The 16278-nt window shown below is 52.3% G+C and overlaps 1 pseudogene; it reads right to left on the bottom strand.

Moving 5' to 3' along the window:
* Positions 1-16278, bottom strand: part of LOC102507523 — a 367819-nt pseudogene that overhangs the window by 344615 nt on the left and 6926 nt on the right.

Raw genomic sequence — 16278 nt, 5'->3', positions numbered from 1 at the left:
GGGCAATGGCCCCGGCCCCAATCCCAAAAATGGATTAATGACTTCCTTCTGCCCTGCTGGCCTAGAGCAGAGCAAGCAGGTCCGTAGTGGCTTTCCTGTGCCAGGGGGCTTTGTTATGCAGGGGCTTTTGATGACTGATGACAGGCAGCTCAGTGCCAGTCTGGCTGCCTGGGCTCTGCCTCCTGCTCTCCAACCCTCCCCACTTTTTCTGCTTCCACGTACATTGGGGGGTCTCTGGAAGGGGGGATTGGAGAATGTTCCTAGACTCATTGCCTTCTGACACAACAAAGCTGAGGAGCCCAAAAGGGGCCTTTCTTAAACCATGAACAGCTCCTCCAGGGTGGCCTCCAGCTGGACCTTTGCATTCTTGCCTTGGCCAACTCTGTGCACTTGCACCTGAGAGCAGTCAGACTCGCCAGAGCCTGGCTCTGCAGCCTGGACAGCTCTGGAGTCCTCCCTCCTCTCCAGGTCCTGAGGGTCATCATAGTCCCAGGGCTGGGCCCAATGATTCCCCAAGCTGGGGACTGGGCAGGAGGAGGGAGGTCCCCTTCCATGCTATACCCAGAGCTGCAATGCTGACCTCAGGACCCAAGCCCCACTGACACCACTACCCACCACTGGGAAGCAGGCTTGGCCAGGTCTCTGCCTGGGGATTGCAGTGCATCAGCCCAGATTCAGTCCCTTACCACCCCTCACACCCCTGCCTGGCCTGTCCCATCATTCCTGCCTTCTCACAGCTCCCAACCCCCAGTTTCTCTGGGCTCCCTGGTCTTTCCCAACTTCCATAAAGGCTACTGCCAAGGAGCTCCCCAAAAACAACCCCTGTCAGTCCCCCAAACCCACCCAACTTTCTGGGATTTCCCCACGCTGCTACCAGCTCCCACACACTCCCCATTCACAGGCCCCTTCCTCCTGTACTCTGTCTCTTCTTTCCTCTCCTGGTTCTCCCTCCATTGGTCTCATCCTGCTCATCTTGCACACACACACTCCCCCAACACACCACTGCCCAGGCTTCTCGCCTGGCTCTCACCCCCTACACCATCTGCCAGGCCCCAAGACTTAGGCCACGGGAAACTCTGGGACTGTCCAGGATTGGGCTTCCATCGCCACAATCAGATACACACACACACCCATACATACACTGAGAGATACACAGATACCCACCAGGGAAACAGGCAGACACTGTCCACTCTAACAGGCTGAGAGACAGTCATGCACGCACCAACACAAGCTAGGATGGCCCCAATGCCCTCTTACAGTGACATCAACATGGTACCAGGCACGTACACAGCAACACACGCTGACAACACCCACCCACCCACATTCACCCATAGTTCTTGTTGGGCCTCTTCGATCCTGCCCTGACAACTTGGTGAGACCAGGGCCCTGTCTGCCCCAACTCCCCGCTGCTCTGAGCTGAGAGTAAAGGCTAGTGCTACCCAGCCTGAAGCCCAGCCAGGATCTAGATGTGCCTCTAGCCCCAGGTTGCACACAGCCAAGGCCCTCAGTGTCCACAGAAGTCACAAGGCACCCCCAGGGTACTGGAAACCTGGGGAACAGCGGGAGCCCTTGGGAGCAAGGCGCTGCTCATGCACATCTCCCCCACAGGGCGGCATGGCCTGGCCCTTCTTGGAAGCATCGCCCACCAAGCCCCTAGGCCCAGGAACAGCCAAGGTTGGATGTCTCCTGGCCCCCACACCGCTGGGGCCCCCCCTTGCTCAGCCTCAGTCCTGCCTCCCACTACACTCACCGAGGTGGATGACGGAGCTGACCTGCACTGACAGGCATTGGAATATCCAGTGGAGAAGTCACAGCATCAGAGTTTCCATGTCCCCTGGGCGTGCGGCTTATCTGCCCAGGCCAGGGCGAGGCTGAGGGCAGTGCAGAAGCGCTAGTCCGGAAGCAGCTACACCCCGGTTCCCGGGGAGAGCCGAGCCCCACGGCGCATCTTCACCCGTGTGCCCGCCCCTGCGCCCGGTGCCCTACCCAGCCCAATGTGGTCAGGTCCCCACTCGGACTTCAGGAAAGGCTGCGGCAGCATGACAGCCCGAGCCCAGGCTGGTGCAGCGGGGCGGCTAGCGACGGCAACGGCGGCGGCGGCGGCGCTTCCCGAGGCTCCTGAAGCTTCAGAAGCAGCGGAGGCAGTGGCAGCGGCAGCCAGGCCGGCGCAGCAGCTTGCGGCTGGCAGCGTCCGGGCGCCTGAAAGGAGCGAACTGCGGAGGACACCCCGCCCCCTCCCCCTTGGCTCCGCTCCCCACCTCCGCCCGCCTCCCTCCCCTCTGCCCTCCTCTAGACCACGTGACTGCGGAGTCTCAGCCTCGACCTGAGGTGCTCTCCTGCTCGCAGCTTGGAGAGGGTACCAGGTGCTCCTCACTCCCAACTGGGGGGATACTGAGGCCAGCAGGGTGGTGGGGAACTGCCGGGGCTGTGGTGTGCAGAGACTTGGCAGCCCAGGGCCTCACGCCCTCCATTTGCCAGGGACATGAAGATGAAGAAGGGTATGACTCAGACAGCTCTTGGGGGTTCCCAGAGACCCCTGGCGATCATAAATCTCAGCCGCTGAGTGCCTCATGTCACAACCCCCGCCCTGGGCAGAGAGGCCCTTGTGAAGCCAGGCCAAGGACAGCCAGGACAAAGACGGGGAGAGACACTGAGCCAGGCACCAGGATACAAGGGGACCTGCCATGGCCAAACATCTGGAGCAGAGGTGTGGTGAGCTGGACCCTAAATGGCCCCAGGGACCTGGGTGGGGGCCCATCCCCCACCCCACAACTCAGGGCTCAGCAGCCAGTCAGGCAGGACACTTGGACTCTAAAGCCCAATTCATGGCCAGAAACCGGTGCATCCCTCACCTCAATGCCTGGAGGTGAGGAGCTTTCCAAGCGGCTGGCCTGCTCACACTCTGACCCTGCATAGAGCCTTTTACACATGAGCCGGGGTTGAGAGTTACTTTCTAGTACCCAGGGGTGAGCTGGGCTCTCTACACCGCTAAGTGAATGTTTCTGGCAAGCCATCACCACCAGATGTAAGTTAAACTATTTGGGCTCCAGCCTGGGAGGAAGTGGCAAGACTGAAGAGTAGCCACCATTTCCCATTGCCCCACCCCCCCACAAGTTTCAAGGCACACCCAAGATTTTGGGGAGACAGCTGAGCCTTCCCAGACCAGGACTGCACAGAAGTTTGATCTAGAAGCACCTGGCAGAGCCTTCTACCAGGGTCCCATCCTGGAAGCCCAGGAGTACCCATTAGCCCTGTCATTGGCCTGGCTCCAAGGCCTCTACCTTGATCAGGATCAGGTGCTGGGCATGACAGATTCAGAGATGCTTTCCTGGAACTCCCCGCTCAGAGCAGAGGCAGACAGTTAAACAGATTATTAAAAGATGTGGTAAGGACCCCGAGCAGCATGTATGCACAGGTATGTCCTGGGCTGTGATCTAGCCTGGGAGGAAGGGCCAGGGGATGGCTGCCTGGAAAGGTGACAGTTCTAAAGGCTGAGTGAGGGTTACCAAGGGAGAAGGGAGGCTTTCAGGCACTGAATGCTGCTTAGCCAGCCAAAGCAAAAAGAAAAATTAGTGTGTGTGCGTGTCCGTCCATCCGTCTGTCCATCCGTCCCAAACTGCCTGCCACAGAAGACATTGACTAGTTTTACTCTGGAAAGATGGAGGGGGAGGCTGTGCAGAGGGGCCCAGTGCAGGCTTGGAGAGCAGTGAGGCAGCCCTTGCAGTGGCTGATGGGACTGACTCTGTTGGTCAGGGGCAGCCTAGGGGAGAGGAGAAGCTGGTCTGGAGAAACAGCAGGGAGCCACATGGGCTGGCAAGGTGACTTCCAGAATGAGGGGCCAATGAGCAGAAAGTGAAAATTGACCGTGCATGCAGGAGGCTGAGCTGTCCAGCTGGGTGTGGTGCTCACACAAAGGCACTTCCTCAAGAAATCTATCCTGACCTTGAATTGTAAAACATGACCCACTCAGGCTCTACAAACTCTCCATGTCTCCATCCTCATTCCCTGAAAGTTCAATAGTGCACTGGCTGAAAAGTTATAGACAGAAGAGAAATAAATAAAGGATGGGTTTTATTATATAACAGTTTGGTTCCTATAGGGACTGTCTCCACCTCAGAAGCATGGTAGTATATTCACCCTCTAGGGGCTCAAACTTGAGATCAAGAGCCACATTGTCAGGGATTCCACAAACACACTTGTTTGGACACCTGCAGTATGTGAGTAAAGTAGGCACGTGATAATTCTAACCCAGTTAGAAGTTCTTCTTGACCTTATGCTAGGTAGAGGTAGCATGATTGCAGTGAGGTCAAGTAGCAGGGAACCATACCCAGGCTATCTTTTTCAAGTGCAAAACTCAGGCCTTCACACCCTGATCACTGCCAAGGCTCTATACCCAGGACATGGAACACCACAGAGGCCCCTTGTCCTTCCCACCACTGCCCAGAGGTCTTTCTGCCTCTGCCATCTGATGATGAGAAGCCCTGTAGGTCCCTGCAGTAGGCTTCCACACGGGTTGAGATGAGCCCATGAGCTGAGTCAAGGGAAAAAAATGCACATCCCAAACTGAGAAAATAGCAAAAGATAAAGTGTGGAGGTAGAAGCACATATAGAAACACAGAGGGGAGGAGAGCAAGATGTGGAGGAGTCAGTGGAGGGGCCAGGATGGAATTTCCCAGAAGGGTCCTGGTGGGAGAATGCTGAGGCCAGTTCACTACTTTTCAGACATGTCTCTACAGAGCAGGGGCCTAAGGTGGCCCTAGGCAACCAGAGACATGTAAACCATTATGTCTTTAGTGGGCATCATAGGTTTGCCAGAGGGCCACTGATCCACAATAGAGTCAAGACTGAGGGGTGAAGCCCTTGTCCCCTTGGCCACCAGGGAGCTCACAGGAGGCTTATCCACCTTGACTCTGCACACCACACTCTGTGACAGTGCCTCTGTGACTCTGTGCCCTCATGAGGGATGGGGCTTCAGGTGTCCACAAGTGAGGTGTGGTCCCAGGTCTCACTGGATCCCAGACTCACATCTGCTCCACTTCGGTGATGGGATACCCAAGTGTCACCATTCCTACTGAGGTAAGAGCTACAAAGTGGAGACCCCAGATGCTCTGTGAAATGAATGTGAGAGGCTCAGCCCTTCCCATCTCATCCCATCCTACGTCAGGTACAGCCTGGCCTGCAGCCTCTCCGAGCTGAACCCCCACTTTCCCAGAGTCAGGGATTAGGGGACTTACATCTGCCTGGAGCCTTTGCTCACCTGGCAGATAACTCCTTCCCCAGAATCAGGCGTCCAGCTAGACACAATCCCTAACGAATCAGATCACCCTGTTCATGGACACACCCATCTCCATGAGCAGTTTTTCTTGCCCGTAAACCTCTTCTTTTATGTGTCAATGAAATTAAATTTTGATTGATTTACTCTGTCTGGGTATCACGGCATTTTATCACTGTGTAAACCCAAAGGATGAAGATGCTACCTTCTGGGGATGCTTCTGAGGACTTGGCTAGGATTGGGGCTTTTCCGCTAAGTGTCTCTGAGACATTTCTTCGTGTTAGCAGAGTGACAGGAACAGATTTCTCTTTTAAACTTCCATCCTTTGGATCAGAGGGAGTGAGAAAGGGAAGCAAAGAGCATGAATCCAGGACAGTGTCAGTGGTGGCCTGGACAGGAGGGGGAGGGAGATACAGAGAGGCGATGAATGCATTTGGAGTTGGGACCCAGGGACAGGGGAGGAGCTGACTGCATGTGGGGTGAGGAAGAAAGAGGGAGCAGACAGAGCCCTAGAAGTTCTTGTTTGAGCAGGTGGGGAGATGGAGCTGCTGCAAAGATCAGGGAGGGGTGGGAAGAGAGTTCCAAAAGGCAGCTTGGAGCCAACTGAACCTTAGACACTTATGAGAGTAGATCAAATTTGATACACCTTCCTCATGAAATCATTGGAAGAAACTGATTCCCAGGGAGTTTCCACCAAGGCTGAGGGTCTTCCTGCTCTTGTGGATAAAAAATCCTATTGTTCCTGGGGAAGGTGATTGTTTATACTGGGGCTGGAACTTGGGGAGAGGCATGTGAGGACAGGAACACAGAGGCAGCACCAAATGAGACTGTCAAATATCTCTGGTGACAGCAACCCTTCTACTGTCCATCTGTCCCTGCACCACTGTGTGTCCAGCCAGAGAAGGTGATCCTGCCAGGCTGTGTGCCCATGAAGGGGACAGTCTCCCTGCCCCCAACACTGTGGTTCTGAGTGTGGACAGTGGAACCAGACTGTGTGAGTCTGTGATCCCAGCTCCAGCCCTGCTACCTGTATGGCCTGGAGTCATGGTGCTCTGACCTGCTGGCCAAGGCTTGAATCACTTTCCTCAGGTATGCTTTGGAAATTAGAAACTGTCAGACCTCAGGAAGCTCTTGTCCATCCCTCCCATGTGAGGGCAGTTTTCTGCAGGCCACACAGAGAGTGAGCCCTGGCTTACAGGTGTGCAAAATCACACACACAAAAACACAAACACATAGACACACATGCACAGTGACATTAAATAAGGACTAGGGGGTGGGGTCAGGAGAGGAACAGATGTGAGGGTGCTAATAAGACAAAAAACAGGGGGTTGGAGGCATCACCTACAAGTGTCACCACTCCCACACTTTTCAGGTCTTATTTCTCATGCATCTGAGGACATCCCTAGAAATATAAGTTAGAATCAACCCTACTGTGCAGTAGGGGAGACCATCCTGGAGAAACACCAGAATAAATCCAAGATGGAGAACAGGTAAGAATGAGGACTTGAGTCTGGAAAACAGGTCGTCTCCTCACAGTTGCAAACAAACCCTCCCTGGAAGCTGTGGAGAGGGCGGGGCTGCTGTAACTGTGGAAGATGTGGGTTTGCGAGGAGAAGGGGTGAGCAGACAGCAGCCCAGAGGGCTGTGTGTGGAGGTGTTGTCTGAGGAGGGGGTTCCAGGAAGTGGACCCCAGGAAATGATGTCACTTCCTTGACAACAGATCCCAACAGAAATGGAACCTGGTTACCAGGCACCCACATTCTAGTGACGGCCCCAGAGCCAGCGCACTTGGCTGGAGACATTTCACAGAGAAACATTTTCTCTGTTTCATGACCTCCCGGGGCTTCTCCTCCAGGAAACCCTGGAGTGAGAGGTTTCTGAGAGGCTGTAGGCGTTGGCTGAACCATCAATCCCGACGCCTCTGATCTGTTATGAGGAGGTCACCTAAGGTAACACAGGGTGCCCTGGAGCAGGCCAGTCCTGGCCCAGTCTCCTCTGGGAGCCCTCCCTGGGCAGGCCCACTCCATCTCAGGGTAGGGGGACTTGAGGGGAGGTGTCCCCTTTGGGCAGAAACAGGTTATTGAACACGTGGTAACCCTGTCCTGTCATGGCCACACCTGAGGACAGGGCTGGCAGGGGGGAAAGAGGACTCCTGAGGGGTCTCATCTGTGCCACTGGGAATCCAAGGCCCTCACGTTGTCAGCTTTTTGTCCCTGATGGAGGTCTCTACAGAGAGTGATTTGTGTGTGTCAGGACAGGAGATGCATTATGGGTCTGAGAACCAGTCAAGACAATCAGACAGGGCTCTGAGATTTCTGCATGGCTGCTGGGCACTGTGTTTGCAGGATTCCACATAGCACATGGGTCAGGACTTGGTCCATGGAGTCCCCTGCTCCTTCTCCCTGCATGAGGGGCAGGTGCCCCACGACACCAACAGGGCCCAGGACGGGCTCTGGGTGAGTGCGAGTGACGAGACTCCATCCTAGGAAGCCCCGGGTCCCAGAGCTGGTCCCAGAGCTGCCCCGCTCCTCCCCTGGGCTGCCTCTTAGACACCTGCTGGTAAAGGAATCTGATTCCCTGTCTCCCCCACCTGCCCTCACAGCCCAGGCCCTGCCCTGGCCAGATGCAAAGTCAGTGACCACATATGAATCAATCTCAGAAAGAGACTTTGACAAAACTTCAGTTCATGTTCCATCAAGTGTGTTTCTGTATTTTTCTACATTGTCCCGTTTTCCTCCATCCCCACGTATCCACATTTGCCTGACAATCTTGATCCCTCCCATCCCAGGATCAGCCTCTGTTCTCATCTCTAGAAAGGGATGTTTTGACAGCAGTCACAGGGATGATGCAATTCATGCAGGGAGGTGCTGTCACTGCTGTGCTGACAAAGTGATCTGAGATATTAAAGCATTTAATCATCGCCCACCAACCCTTGTACTGGTGATGCGAGAAACTTGAATCTGCTCAGGGCTCCCCTGTTCCACCTGAGGCACAAGAGCTTAAGGCTTGAGGATTCAGTCTGAGCTCCATTCCCAAACCCCTGGTGGTCCCCTGTGCTGCCTCTGACTAATGTCTGTCCTCTTTCCTCCCCAGGGGGAAGATGTATCATCAGTGAGCACAGATGAGACCTATAGGGTGTGGGGCCTCCAGCAACAAAGGCTGGAGAACCTAGTGGCAAACCTGCTGCCTGCTGTCCTGGGTGGCCACCCCTCCTATGTGAACACATTTCTGGGCAATTATTGAACTTTTACCACCGCCCAGCAGGTGCTGGACCATCTGTTCCAAAGTTGAGCACTCTGCCCTCATGGTACATTGGTAACTCAGCCGTCTACTAGCAGTCACAAGTGGGATTGTCACTGTACCTCTCTGAGCCTTAGTTTGCCTCTCTGCACACTGGGGTCAAGAGAGGATCAGGCCCTAGGAGGGCTAGGAACAGAGGGGGTCCTTCATGGAAAGTGCTTTCTGGGGCCCTGGGTCCTGGAAAGGTCAACTGGAGGGGCTGTTTTTGGACTAACTGGTCATTGTTCTCCTGCCCATGTGGAAGCCTCTGCCTCCTGTGTCACTGGGACTTTGGCCTTGGGTGGAACTCTTTTCCCATTTCAAAGGGGGTAGGTAATTCCACTAGCTGTCCCTGTCCTAGGAGAATGAGAGCAGGGAGGGAGAAGTGGGGTCCCAGGCCCACTCAGATCTTTGTGATGGGGTGGGTTGGGCTCATTCATTCCTCAGACTAATAGGAAGGTCCACTAAGGACCTGCCCTTCTCTAGGAAAAACCATCATTTAATGCATCCAGCAGACAACAGCCCTGCCCTCCAGGGCTTCCATTCTCCCAGGAGTCACACTGTCACACAAGACATCACATCCAGGTAGTGCTCCCAGGACAGTCCATGTGACACCTTCCTGGTCTCCTCTGTGGGCCTTCCATGCAGGCCTGTTTCAATTCAGCGACCTGGGTCTATGCTATTGAACACTGTCCAGGGCTGGGGAGGCAGGGGTGTCCCCAGATCTGGTATCTGCCCCAGGAGCAGGCCATGACTGTCCCCAGCACAACCTCTTCTGATTCCTCCATCTCTTCTCCCTTGGTGGGCTCCAGAGCCCAGGCATTTTTCTCAACATGGCCTGTGCCTCCCTCACCCCTCAGGGTCATGGAGTTTGAGGCAAAGGAGGAGATGCGGATTCAGCAGGTGCAGTGGATGAAGGGGGTGCAGGGCCTGACTCCTCCAGCCCCACCAAGGCTGGAACCTCGGGCGCCCCCCAGCCCCTAAAGTGGGCCCCCAGCCAGGTACCCATGTGCCCACTGGAGCTGAATGCAAAGGTAACAGGGGCTTAGGGATGGCCACCGTCCCCGCATCAGTCCTTTTCCCTCATGGGGCTCACTGGTCTTTCAACCTCAACAGCCACCAAGAGTGATCTCAGCTGCCCTTTGTCACTCTGGGGTATTGACTTGGTCAGTTTTGTAACTTCACTCCCACCTCCCTAAGGACCCCACATAAAGTCTGCCTGGGAAGTGGGCGGGATGGGGAGACACTTGGAAAATTGGAGTTTCCCACTTCCTGACTTCATTTCGTCAAGGTTCTCACTTCACTTCCTCACACGTGACTCTCTCAGAAGCTCCCCCTTACCTCTCCCTCCTCATTCCCCATCATTGTGGGTGAAGATGCGGCTAGTCTTGATTCCAGCCACACCCATGTCCACGTCGTCCAAACAGTCCGAACTGACACGAGCGCTGCGTGATCAGGAGCTGGACGCAGGAGCCCCTCACCTTTACTTCCTCCTCCTGCTCTGCCCCAGTGTGTGTGCCCAGCAAGGTCGGCCCCAGGGCCCAGCCCACCCCCCCACAGCTACACAGATCCCAGTGTCCCTGGGAGACCATGGAACCTAAGGAGATTCCCCCTGAGACTGAGAGTATGTGGACACCATGGAGGAGCTGGTGGGGCCTGTCCCCTCAGCCACTGGGGAGCTCGATGCAGAATTCCAAGAGGACAAAAATGAACTGAAGCAGGAAAAGAACACGACCTACACGGACCCGGATCTCCTGAGCTACACTGACAAGCTGTGCTCCCAGGAAGACTTTGTCACCAAGGTGGGCTGGGCTTGGAGCCTGGGGGCTGCAGATTCCAAGGACCGGCACTCTCAGCACCAGGATTGGGGTTCTGCCCAGGCCTTTGGGATTTAAGCTCTGAACCTTGTCCCTGAGCTGTGTGTGTGTGTGTGAGTGAGGAGTGAGTGAGTGAGTGAGTGAGTGAGTGAGTGAATGAGTGAGTGAGTGAGTGAGTGTGTGTGTGTGTGTGTGTGTGTGTGTGTGTGTGTGTAGCCAACTGCCTCAGTGGTTTAAAGCGTGCCACCTTGTGGAGGACAATGGGCTGGGTCTCTGTTTTTCACTTTCCCTCCAGGTATTTATGGCTCACAAGTTACTCCAGGCCAAGGGTACTCACAGCCTCTTCCTTCTATCTTAGGTGGAGGCAGCTGTACCCTCAATTCCTGGTGGACTTGCTTTCCCAGCAACCACAGCTGGATCTCTTGGTCCTAGCTGAGGATTTGGAACAGGAAGAAGGACTCACCCGTGAAGAGGTGAGCCAGAGGAGGGAGGAACAATCAGGGAGACAAGGGAGGGATGGACCCCAGGTAGAAGAAGGAAGGCAAGGGACACCCAGGTAACCAAGGGAGGCAAGGACCCAGGTCAACTGGGGAAGGAATGGGACCACAGAACAGGAGGCCCACATGGCTCTGTTCATCCCTCCCCTGCCTGAAAGGCCTGGCACTGTGGAGGCTCTGCTAGGGACTGGGTGCAATGCAGGACCATAGGAAGGAGAGGATTGGGGCCCAGAGGGAAAGGAAGGACACACAGCTGGAGTAAGGCCTAGGAGGACAGCAGGAGTGCTCCACTGTCTGTACTTTGGAGTGCTGGAGACATCCCCACTCCTGCTCCCCAATGCCATCATGCCACCGCCCAGCCCTCCTTCTCCCCTCACCTGTGTATGCAGTACAGTCACTGTCCACCTCCTTCCTACCAGCTGGTGCAGAAATGACTCCTGACCCTGAAGGAGGAGTTGGGTGTGTGGGCACCCACCAGTCACAGTGCTCTCTCCTTTTGGACTGAGGTCCTCGTGAGTTTGACATTGGCCAAGATGCCCAGACGCATGACCAAGGTCCCCAGCTAGGGGTCAGTGATGAAGACAGCCCACCAGACACTGATTTCAAGGAACTTCAAAGGTGCTACCGAACAGACAGTGGCCTGTTCAGGACCAAACGCTTTATTATCTCTCCAGGACATCACGATTTCCCTCCATTCCAGACTGGACAGCCCCTCTCTCCTCCCCAGGGTAAAAAGCACACTGCACGGAGCCTGGGACCCGGGGATGCCTCAGTTCTCAGAGAGAGGTCTCCTATTAAAGAGGCCCCAGGGCCACGGGATGGGTTCAGTGAGGACAAGGAGAAGCTCCCCAGCCTGGCCTTCCTCTTGGCCTCTCAGTACAGCCTGTGGCCCTGGGGGATGTCCCAGAGCTCTGCCCCAGGGCCCTTGAGATTTGTCTGCCCTGGAGATTCGGGGGCTCCCAGAACCCCTCCCCTCAAAGAACTGGCCTCAGCCCAGCTCCTCCACCAGCTGCCAAGTCTAGGACGCGGGCTCTAGTGGAGGCCCAGTGCCTGCTGGGAAGCTGTCCCTGCCCAAGCCTGACCTCGGGATCTCTGGGAGGCCAGTCTTGACACTGGGGTTGGTTCACCCCTTACAGGCAAAAAAAGAGAAGGTGTGACCTGTTTGTCACAGGGGGTAGGAGGAGGAGAAACAGGCACTGCAGCCAGCAGGGAACAGCGTGCCACCCCTCCAGTGCCAGCCCCCTAAGGGGACCCCAGGGACCTTAGGGGCTCCTCCTCATTCAGTGCTGACCCCAGCTGATGTGGGGGGCAGGGAGGAAGGGCAAGGAAGAAGAGGGGACCATCAGGGCCAGGGTGGGGTGGGGTGGTGGGGAGTTACAGGGTAGGCGAGGTGGGTCTGGGTGGCTGTGGGTGGGAGCAGCACCTTGGGGGGTTGTATGTAAAATGTGAATAATGATAGTTTTGTTTGGGAATGATCTCAGACCACTGTAGTCTTATTCCTGTCTGCACTGCTCTACAGACAGGGGTCCTGAGAAAGAGGATGAGTTGTTCCCAGGAGTTATGGATCCACAGGCTGCTGACTAGATCTTCCTCCGCATTGACACGGGGTCCTCAGACTGCTCCTGGCAGCCTGCAGCTCTCACTTTCCTCAGGGACCCCTGCATTGTCCTTTTCTCTCAAGCCTGATTGGCCACAGGCCTGTGGGGCATTCCCTCATCATCTGCATCCCTGAGAAAACTAGGGATGGAGAGCTGTTTTTGTGCCTTTCAGCTCTCTGGACACTAACCAGTTCTCTAGAATGGAGCCTGGAGACAGCCCTTGTCTTTGGGGAGCTTTCTCTGCTTTCTTGAGGTGGACAGATGACAGGCCAGGGTTTCCTGTCTTGGTGTCCTGACCAAAGAGGAAGACTTGGCCTGAGAGACAGGGCTTCCTGCCTCTCTGCACCATTGTAGAGGGAGCCTCTTCTAGTCTCCTGGGATTATTGCAATGTGGGGAGTGGTGGAGGCAGCTCCCTCTTAATCCCAAGGACACAAGGGAAATGGGCTGAGAGGAACCTCACGGAGTGCCTGTTAAAGGTGTGTAAAAGGGGAATGACAGCATCACTGTGGAATTTGTGGGATTTCTGTGTGGGAGCATCTTGTCCACTGAGGGAGGACGACCCATCTTGCTGTGGCCTTTGGGGCTAACGAGTTTGCACAGATACCCACAGTTACTATTTCTTCCTTTCCCACTCACAGCCGGATGTGTGTTGACACAGATTTGTATTTGCATATGAAACAGTTCCTCCTGTAAGGAAACCCTCCTACACTGTTGGTGGGAATGTAGTTCAGTGCAGCCATTACGGAAAACAGTATGGAGAGTCCTCAAACAACTAAAAATAGACTTACCCTATGGTCCAGCAATCCCATTCTTGTGCATATACCCAGAGAAAACTCCAACTGGAAAAGATATATGCATCTCAATGTTCATAGCAGCACTATTTACAACAGCCAAGGCATGGAAACAACCTAAATGTCCATCAACAGATGACTGGATAAGTAAGCTGTAGTAGTTTTATACAATGGAATACTACTCAGCCATAAACAAGAATAAAATAATGCCATTTACAACAACATGGATAGACTTGGAGATGATCATTCTAAGTGAAGTTAGCCAGAAAGCAAAAGAAAAATACCATAATATATCACTTAAATGTGGAATCTAAAGGAGAAGACACATATGGACTTATTTATAAAACAGAAACACACTCACAGACAGAGAAAACAAACATGGTTATCAGAGGGGAAGGGAGAGGGAAGGAATAAATATGGAGTTTGAGATTTGCAGATACTAACTACAATATATAAAATAGATAAACAAATGGTTTATACTGTATAGCACAGGGAACTATATTCAACATCTTGCAGTAAGCTTTCATGAAATAGAATATGAAAACAAATATAAGTATGTTCATGTATGACTAAAGCATTACATGAACAAAATTGTAAACTGACTACACCTCAAAAAATACACACACACACAATACACACATATACACATACATGGAAAAGAGACATGAAATGGGTAAATTCCTTGAAAATCACAAAATACCAAAACTTAACCCTGATGAAATAGATGACCTAATACATAGTAAAACTCTTAAAGTAACTCAATTCATAGGTAGAGTCCTTCCAAAACAGAAATCTCCTGATCCATGTATTCACTGGAGATTTCCACCAAATGTTTCAAAAGAGTAACACGAATTCCACAAAATCTGTCCCAGCGTATTTTGAGGCCAGCATAACGTAATACCAAAACCTGACAATGACAGCTCAAAAAAGAAAATTTCTGACAACTACCCCCAGGAATATGGATACACACACACACAAATTCTTAACAAAATATACGTGTGTTCTTTCTCTCTGGATGTCAAGACAAAAATATTATAAAGTATTACAAATTATAAATTGTATCATTAAATTACTAATTACTATTTAGTAGCTTAAAATATCTCAAATTTATTATAGTAATGTTTTCCAGCTCAGTAGTCTGATATCAGTCAAGGTGTCAGCAGGGCTGATTCCTTTTGAGAACTTACAGGAGAATCTACTCCATTTCCCTTTCTGGCTTCCAGAGGATGCCTGCCTTCCTTGTGGCTGGTCCCTTCTTCCATCTTTAAAGTGAATCACTTTAGTCTCTGCCTCTTTCATCTCATGGTCTCTCTGACTCAGTTCCTGTGTCCTTCCTTTTATATTAAGTACACCCAGAAAATTTATGATAACCTCATTTCAAGATTTTTAACTTAGTTACTTCTGCAAACTCCCTTTGCCATACAAGGTAACATTCACACATTGTCACAGAAGTGATTAGACATGGACCTCATCGGGGAACCGTTATTTAGCCTCCTGCAAGAAATCCACAAGAATATCTACCATAAGCATCCACATGAATAGACTATCACCAAGTGGAATTTATTCCAGGAATGCAAGCCTGGTTCAATAGTCAAAACTCAACAGTGGAATCTACACTACGAAGAGTCTAAAGAAGAGAACCCATGCAGTCACATCAATTTATACAGAAAAAGCATTAAACAAATTCAACACCCATTTGTATTAAAAATGCTCAGAAATCTAGGAATAGAAAGGTACTACCTCAACGTAATAAAGAACATCTACAAAACACCCACATCTAACATCATAATAGTCAAAGAATGAATCTTTTTCCTGAGTTCGAAAACAACATTAGAATGTTTGCTCTCTTCTATCAGTTTGCAACTTAGTACCACAGGTTTCAGTTAGTGTAGTACAGCAAGAAAAGGAAATAAAGGCATACCGATCAGAAAAGAAGAAATGTAGTTGCCATTATTTACAGATGACATCATTGTCTATGGAGAAAACTCCAAGGAATCTATAAGAAAACTCATAATAAATTATAATAAATGGCTTTAGCAAGATCCCAGAACACAAGATCCATGCATAAACATGAATACACAGAATTAATCATACTTCCAAATACTAGCAATGAACTGAGCAATGGAAAACCAAAATTTAAAACACACAATAGGTTTCAGTTCAAGGTGGCGCCACGGCATAATCCTAAACTCACCTCCTCTCACAAAGACACCAAATCTACAGCTACATGTAGAACAGTTTCCTCTGGAAAAGCCTAAGAAATGGTGGAGCAACCCCTTGACATCAGGCAAACCAGAGGGAAACCATATCAAAGCAGGTGGGAAAGGCTGAGACACAATTTCACCAGAAACCCCACCCCTGGTGTGGACAGACACACTCAGGAGGGAGCTCAAAATGGGGAATTTCTCCCTGAGGTGTGAACGGTTTGTACCCCAGCATGGGGACTCAAACTTTGAAGACTAACAACTGAGAGAAAAACCCCCAAAACACCTGACTTGGAAGACACTCAGGTCACATGCCTGTGAGACCCACTGGGCTGTGGTGAATTCAGGAACCACCCTTAAAGGGCTTCTGCTCTTGGTCTCAGGGCCAAGTGCAGAAGCAGCCCATTGAATAGCACCCAGACTTTATGTGAAAGAGACTCATTTCCTAATTTTGAAGCACTGGCCTGGGGCAGGGGCTGCTGGGATACTCCCCAGGGACTGAGGCTGGTGGTGGGTGCCATCTTCCTGTTCTCCCTCTGCCTTAATAAAATCAGCAGGCACCATCTTTTTTTTATTTTTCCCTTCCATTTGGGGGCCAACTTTATGCTCCAGCCAGTAGGTGCCATCCTCCCTGCTTTCACTCTGTCTTGCTATTTTTCTTTCTTCTTTTTTTCTCTTCTTCTGCCCCCCCTTTATTCAGGTGTCATCTTTGCACTCTCCCACTGCCTCCCTCCAGCCATCTTCACACTCTCCCTCTGATGGGCTCCAGAGTACCAGTATCTCCAAGCAGGGAATGTCTACACACTGGTGACCCAGTTT

The sequence above is a fragment of the Camelus ferus genome, chromosome 11 (genome assembly GCF_009834535.1).
Source record: "Camelus ferus isolate YT-003-E chromosome 11, BCGSAC_Cfer_1.0, whole genome shotgun sequence".
Taxonomy (NCBI): Eukaryota; Metazoa; Chordata; class Mammalia; order Artiodactyla; family Camelidae; genus Camelus; species Camelus ferus.
Note: the sequence above shows the minus strand (reverse complement) of the source record. Positions and strands in the feature narration are given on the sequence as shown.